The 7,654-nt window shown below is 45.6% G+C and overlaps 2 non-coding genes across 2 annotated transcripts; both read right to left on the reverse strand.

The window, feature by feature from the left end:
• Positions 1-759: 759 nt before the first annotated feature.
• On the reverse strand, positions 760-832 carry trnav-aac (transfer RNA valine (anticodon AAC)). The gene has a single exon. It is a non-coding gene; the product is annotated as a tRNA-Val (tRNA).
• Positions 833-2,640: 1,808 nt separating this feature from the next.
• Positions 2,641-2,713, reverse strand: trnav-cac (transfer RNA valine (anticodon CAC)). The gene has a single exon. It is a non-coding gene; the product is annotated as a tRNA-Val (tRNA).
• Positions 2,714-7,654: the final 4,941 nt, after the last annotated feature.

Consider the following 7,654-nt stretch of genomic DNA (forward strand, 5'->3'; position numbering starts at 1 on the left):
TCCATGTTCACCTGTACTAGAGTGTGACTAAAACAACTGAGTAGTGATGTCAGACGGAATTTCTGTGTATTTGAATGTTTGTCAATAAAAGAAAGAAAGAAAGAAAATCCCCGGATAGTTTAAAATTATGGGCGTGTCCTCGAGTATTTTTTCGCCTCTGAAACGCACTGCACATGCGCACATCGTGTTGTAGCTCATTTGAGCGATAGTTACTGGCAGTGACACGAGTGCGCAGGGACCTTCTAAAAAAAGTGCAGCACTCAAAAGCGATACTACAATAATATTCAATAACTTCACTCTTATACAGTGTAGTGTCCCCAAAATCACTTCACACATCAATGGTCTCCTTTTGCTTATACTACAGCACTTAGGTTTTTTGGGGGAGGGGGTTCTTTTGCATAATTTGGGGGAATTGTTTTGGGGAAAATATTCAATAGCATAACTCATACAATGGGGATGATCCGCTGTGGCGACCCCTAACGGGAGCAGCCGAAAGTAGTAGTAGTATAACTCATACAAAAAAAGAAAAAAAAGACAAGATTTTCATCTACTGTCTAGTGTGAGCGGAGCTTCAGGGAGTTTTTACAACTCCAAGAAAGGATTGAAACAGACCAAGTCTGTTAGGCGATTTCTTGGTTGCCAGAAGACCTGTTCGGAGTTAGGAACACACGGTTTTGTTGAAGGGCTAAGAATAATTCCGTCATGTGTTTGGGTATTTCCGACGGCGGAGAGAACCTTTCGACAGTGGGCCAAAAAATCTGTTTCCGCCCGGTTTCGAACCGGGGACCTTTCGCGTGTTAGGCGAACGTGATAACCACTACACTACGGAAACCTAGTTACCACATGGTATGCGCGTATAGTATATATAAATTAACGTATTTCTATGTGTCCGGGTCGTTATTTTGTGCTGTGGCGATCACTTTCTGTCACGTTCTTGTAACTTTTTTTGTGGACTAAACTCCACTCGTTGTCTTGACTATGTGTTGCTTTTGTTCCATATGCCCGCACTGAATGGGTAAAAAGGCTTTTGTTCATTCTGCACCTTTAACCTGGAATATGTTGCAGAATGACTGAAAATTTAAGAGTTAATCTCACTGAGCCGTTTTAAATCCAAATTGAGAGTACTTGAAGCTGATTTCACAACATCTACTTGTTTTTTATAATCTGCTTGTATCTTACTTTTTTTGTCTTTTGTTTGGGTTTTCAAATGTGTAATTTTGCAACTGTGTGATTTTGTAACTGTGCTGCCTATCTTGGCCAGGTCTCCCTTGAAAAATAAGTTTGTAATCTCAACGCGATCCTCCTGGTTAAATAAAGGTCAAATACAAAAATTCTACCCACAGGCCTACCACTCACACTAAAGGTCTTTATACAGGCTGCGGACTCGTACCTTTGCTTCTTCACACAAGGAACCCACGCTTTGTGTGAAGAATAGACAAATGACGTCAAATAGACTTTTATCGTAACCTTGACTTTTACGTACCCACAAAACATAACGAGATGTAGATACGATGCTTGTGTCCACAGTGCTGTCAGGGACACGCTACAAGACATTGTAAACAGACGATGAAACAAGAATAAGGCGGTGAAATAAGAAATTAAGAATCACTTTCTGCGATCTCCTTAACTGGATTATTGAGCATGAATAAAGGCATTTTGACTCATTTCAGCGAGGATTGCCTTATTGTTTACGAGGGTAGGGATACCTGCAATCAGTTGAGATTGAAGAGGTCACTTAAATGAGCGATGAAACGTTTCTCTCAATAATAGGTTGTGTCCAGATAAACTGATTCAACTCTCTGTGAAGAATATGAGAATTTTTTCAGACATCCCTTCTTCTGTGCTGCCATAAACAGTCCGTTACATTGTAGTACTGGTCAGCTAAACTAAGGTAAACCAGCACGTTAAGATACTCCCTTCTAGTCACCGTGACTGCCGTTACTCACTCACCCGGACGGAAACAAAATCGTTATTGCCTCCCTGGAGTTTTTAGGTCATACACGCCACTATAATGTAGGGTGACCAGATTTTCAAAATCCCAACCCGGGACCCTAAAAAGCGTACTGCACGTTCGTGCACGCGCATATGCACAAACCGGGACGTCTGGTCACCCTATATAATGAAAACATCAATATTACTTGTTGAAAGATAGTCTAATCATTTTATTCAGCCAGGAAAGTTTAATTGTGGAATATTAATGCTGTGTCGATTTTCATCTTAAAATGTACCATTTGATTTGTTCTGTTTTGGTGCACCCCCTTCTGTGCATGAGACAATTACTGATTACGTGAAATATAGCCACGTAGACACAGTCCAGACACTGCAGGCTAGGGCTTTGAATGGATGAAGATCAGTCAGTTGTGCATCAGCTCGGTAAGAAAAATAAACCTTAAGTCAAAGCGAGTCGATGTCAATGCACTATATAACTAGCTGGCCTGCTAACTGGCTAGTTAGCCCGCTACGTGAGTGCCCATTGAGTTGAATGTTTTGAAAAAGGGCCTGATAGAACATGTGATAGAAAGGCATAAAAACTGCCTGCTTTTGTTGGAGGACTAGGAACTAGGTCAGTTATTTCAGATGTGTGGCTGTTTTCGACGGCACGATGAGCTCATACCAGAATGAACAACAAAAAAAAAAAGTTGTTTCCGCCCGGTTTCGAACCGGGGACCTTTCGCGTGTGAGGCGAACGTGATAACCACTACACTACGGAAACGGATATACAACCGCAGGAGTAAATACCACTATATACATTATATTCCACAGTGTTATCGCTTTAATGTTTTGCTTGAGGTTACTTCTTAAGGCAGGCTTAGTGGAAACTCTTGAGTTAGCTGAAGAGTTTAACTCTGGGTTTCCGGTTTTACAAGTCGATTTCACTCTGAGTCAGTTACTATAGACGTGTTCCCTTATTTACATACGCCAAATGTGCGTGCGCAGATTGTGAGGCAAAAAGGGAGAGATCATCAAGGAGAAATTGATTTAAAACGAAACGAAATGCCTCACAGTTGTTGCTCTGTCGGTTGTACAAACCGTAAAGATGGTAAAAACAAGCACCTGCATTTCTATCGCATGCCCGAAAGGGAACGCTCCAATAGAAAAACGAAGACAGGCGAGGATTCATGCGATTCGTCGGGAGGACTGGAAGAAGTGGTCAGAAGAGCAAATATCAAACGCGAAGATTTGCGGAGAACATTTCATAGCTGGTAGCCTATGTATCCTACACATTGAACATACCCAAGTAACAGCTCTAAATGTGATACTATCTGTAGTAACGTGAACGACGCGTATACTTTATAATAAGAAAGCTTTACTTAACTGAATGGGACCGATACATAGCTGAATTGCATTGCACTAACCGTCCACGAACATTAACATGGCACATACACAATACACTGACGGACAGAACACATTTATTTCCTGTGTGACGTCCTAAAGGGTCCGGGAACCCCATTAAAGAATAATAATAAAACTAGTCCTGTTTAACTCATTATAACACTTACAACACCCCCCCCCTTAAGCTAAATTTCCCCTGTGGACAGAAAAACATTTAACAACAGAAGTATTGTACACCTTCAAACTTGTTAGCGTACCGTGAACATAAACAATAACCTGACACATGACACTGTAAACATATGAAGCAGGTAAGTCACTTATGCAACACATGAACACCATGACTTCAGTCTCTGTCTTATAGGGTTAGTCCGTCAGATGGTTTGTGACTACGCCGAGAGTGGCATAGTACTACCCCCGGTGTCTCAGCAGACATTGGTGGGGTCTCTCCCAGTGGGCATGGGAGTGCCTCAGCAGACACTGGTGTGGTGTCTCCCCTGGGCCCGGGTTCGTCAACACAGGAGTGGGTTGCATGTGTGAGCTTTTGAGTTCATTACTCACTCCTGTAGTCACCACGGCCCCTGGATGCCACTCCTGTGCTGGGCCTTGTTCTGTCTCCCCTGTATGCCCCCCTGCTGAGGTGTCTGGACAAAGAGGAGTGTCGTGGCACCGATGGATGTGGTCCTGGTGCCTGCGGAACACTCTGCCATCCGTTAGTTTCATCACGAAAGAGATAGGACCACTCTGCTTTAGAATGATCCCTGGCAGCCAATGTTGACCACTGCCAAAGTTTCTCACATACACACACAGTCCTTTTCCTCAAACTGTCTCTCTCTGGCACATTCATCATGCCTCTCCTTTTGTTTCTCCTGTTTCCTCTCCACCCTTGCTTTAACATCTGGATGCATCAAGTCCAGGTGCGACTTTAGCTTCCTGCCCATCAGCATTTCCGCAGGTGTGAACCCTGTCGTTGTCTGTGGCGTTATGCGGTGCTGAAACAGCCAACGTGAGAGCTTTGTTGCAATGGGCTCCCTTCCTGTCATACATTTAAGCCCTTCCTTAAATGTCTGCATGGCTTTCTCAGCCATACCATTTTAGGCAGGATGGAACGGTGCTGTGCGGACGTAGCGGATGCAGTTCCTTTCCATAAACTCCCTGAACAACTCACTGGTAAATGTTGCACCATTGTCACTCAGCAGCGTGTCAGGAGGTCCAAAAGTTGCAGTGTTGTTTGCTACCGGTGTGGGAAGCAAGGGCATATAGCCCGAGTATGTCGAGCGGTGCTCCCAGATCCCAGTCCGCCCTGGACTCACCAACCCCAGCCTGCGACCTCCACGGAGAGCACCACGCCCCACTCAACGCAGCATTTAAACGCCTAGAGCCTGTGGTAACTGGGGCAACCATGGGCAAGCAGCAAGACCCCCCACTGCAGGTGAGCGATACTGAGGATGGAGTAGAGGAAATTCCTATTGTGGGTCCCAGGAATGAGGGTGAGGTGGAAGTCAATGGATTAAAGTGCAGGGCTTTTATCGATTCCGGCTCTCGGGTAACCAGTATTACTCACAGATACTGGTGCAACCACCCTGACCTCCATGGACAGAAACTACGGCCCTCTAAAATACCCATAGCAGGTGCAGCAGGTCAGGATGTGCCTTACTCTGGTGTCCTGCGCATTAAGTTGAAAGTGGTGGGGAAAGAGTTCCAGAGCGTGCCGGCTTTTGTTGTCCCTGACTCCGAGTATCGCTCCTCCGTCCCACTGCTTGTGGGAACTAATGTCGTCCGTGCCGCCAGGAGGCACCTCCAAGCAACCTATGGGGAGCAATATCTTCAGCGGGTGAAGGAAAGCCATCCAGAGTGGTACACAGCTTTACTGGAAACTGGCGACACTGAATATACAGGAGCAGACGACATGGTGGGCCCTGCTGTGTACACTGGCCGTAAAATACGCATCCCAGGAGGGAAAGAGATGGACTTAATGTGCAAAATCAAAGCTGGCCCACAAAGAAAGACATACACAGCGCTAATTGAAGGCCACGCCTCCATTCGGCTTCCCCAGGACCTTATGGTCGCCAAAGTTCTTGCAGATGTGAAGAAAGGCTGTGCTCCTGTCAGAGTGATGAATCTGTCCCAACAAACTGTCACAATCAAACCACACACACAGCTGGCCAGCGCCTTCCTGGTGGACAGTGTTGTGGATTTTTCAGCCATGGAACAGGGTTGTCATCAAAATGAGGAGAACAAAGAGACACACCTGTGTCTGAACCAAGTTGTGAGCAGTGGTGGGGTGGACATAAGTGAAGCAGCAGTGGAGAATGAGCACCAGCACGTCCTCCTAAAAGAGCTTGTGGAGAGGAATATGGGGGTGTTCTCACAGCACTCAATGGACTACGGCCACACAAAAACAGTGCAGCACGAAATCCCCCTGGTCGACTCAAAGCCCTTTCGACTCCTGTACCACAAGATTCCCCCTTCACAGTGGCAGGATGTGAGGAAGTTGCTGACAGAAATGGAAACAGCAGGGGTTATCAGGCCTAGTAAGAGTCCATATGCTTCGCCAGTAGTGATTGTTACCAAGAAAGACGGATCACTAAGATTATGCATCGATTACCAAAGGCTTAACACCTGCAGCACAAGAGATGCATTTCCACTGCCCAGAATAGAGGAGGCCCTGGAGGCTCTGGGTCAAGCAAAGTATTTCTCAACACTTGATCTCACATCTGGATACTGGCAGGTAGAGGTGGCGGAGCAGGACAAACACAAAACAGCATTCAGCACTCCCATGGGGCTGTTTGAAGCCAACAGAATGCCTTTTGGCCTTCAAAACACTCCGTTCACCTTCCAGAGACTCATAACCTGCTGCTTTGGCGATCTGAACTTCACCCATCTCCTGATCTACCTTGATGATCTGATCATATTCTCTAAAACCTTTGATGAGCATCTGGAGAGGCTGCAGCTGGTGTTCGATCGACTGAAGGAGCATGGTTTGAAGTTGAAGCCTTCCAAATGTCAGCTTGTGAGAAAGGAGGTGCACTACTTGGGTCACCTGGTGTCTGCGGAGGGCATCAGGACAGACCCAGAGAAGATCAGCAGAGTCAAGGACTGGGAGAGGCCCACAAATCGTAAAGAGGTGCTTCAGTTCCTGGGATTCACCGGATATTACAGGCGGTTTGTGTGCAGTTACTCCACCTTAGCCGGGCCCCTGTACCGCCTTACCGCTGGTGACCCTAGAAAGAAACGGAGAGGGGAGAAGAAGAGGTTAGTGCCTGACCTGCCCTTTGTCTGGACTGATGAGTGTGAGGAGGCTTTTCAGTCACTGAGAGAAAGATTGACAACTGCTCCAGTGTTAGACTATCCAGACTACAGCCTACCCTTTCTGCTCCAGACTGACGCCTCGGGGGAGGGGCTTGATGCTGTATTAGCCCAAGTTCAGGATGGAGTCGAGAGAGTCATAGCTTATAGCAGCAGAGGCTTGAGCCCAGCAGAGACGAGGTATCCTGCACACAAACTAGAGTTCCTCACTCTGAAATGGGCAGCGACCGACAAGTTCTATGACCATCTATATGGGGGCAAGTTCTCAGTCCAGACAGACAATAACCCCCTCAAGTATGTCATGTCGTCTGCAAAATTGGATGGTACAGATAAGCGGTGGGTGTCTCGGCTGTCAGCATTTGATTTTGATGTGCAGTATCGAAGGGGACAGAATAACGCGAACACTGATGCCCTCTCCCGGCTGTCTAACCAGGAGGTCACCCAAGTCCTGCAAACCTGCCCTCAGCTTGTATCAGCCAAAGTAAAAAGGTGTGTAGAGGAACAATCTCCCCAACAACTGGAAAGCTCTGCTTCAGAGGGACCTAAGCATCAAGAACCTCTGTCACACACGCTCGGTGAATCCTACCAAGATGTGGGGATGGACTCTCTACCTGCATTGACAAAACAGGAGATTCGTGCAGGGCAAAAAGAGGATCCTGTAATCGGTCCTGTTTTGCACTTTAAAAGTGTGAACCAAAAACCGAGCCGCAGCGAGAGGGCTTACAAGGGCTTACCTTTAATTTGATAAAGCAAAACTTGTTTTCCTTTGATAATGGGTGGTAAAAGCAGTCTTGGACATGTCCACCAACAAAGTAATAATAATAACAATAATAATAATAATAATAACAATAATAATGATAATTTTATTTATATAGCACCTTTCTAAAACAATGTTACAAAGTGCTTCACAAAAAAAAACAAAAAAAACAACAACATAAAACCAGACAAGGCTGGAATAAGAGCAAGATCAAAAAAGAAAAGAATTAAAACAGTAAAAATAATATCAAATATCAAA

The sequence above is a fragment of the Lampris incognitus genome, chromosome 8 (assembly GCF_029633865.1).
Source record: "Lampris incognitus isolate fLamInc1 chromosome 8, fLamInc1.hap2, whole genome shotgun sequence".
NCBI classification, from domain to species: Eukaryota; Metazoa; Chordata; class Actinopteri; order Lampriformes; family Lampridae; genus Lampris; species Lampris incognitus.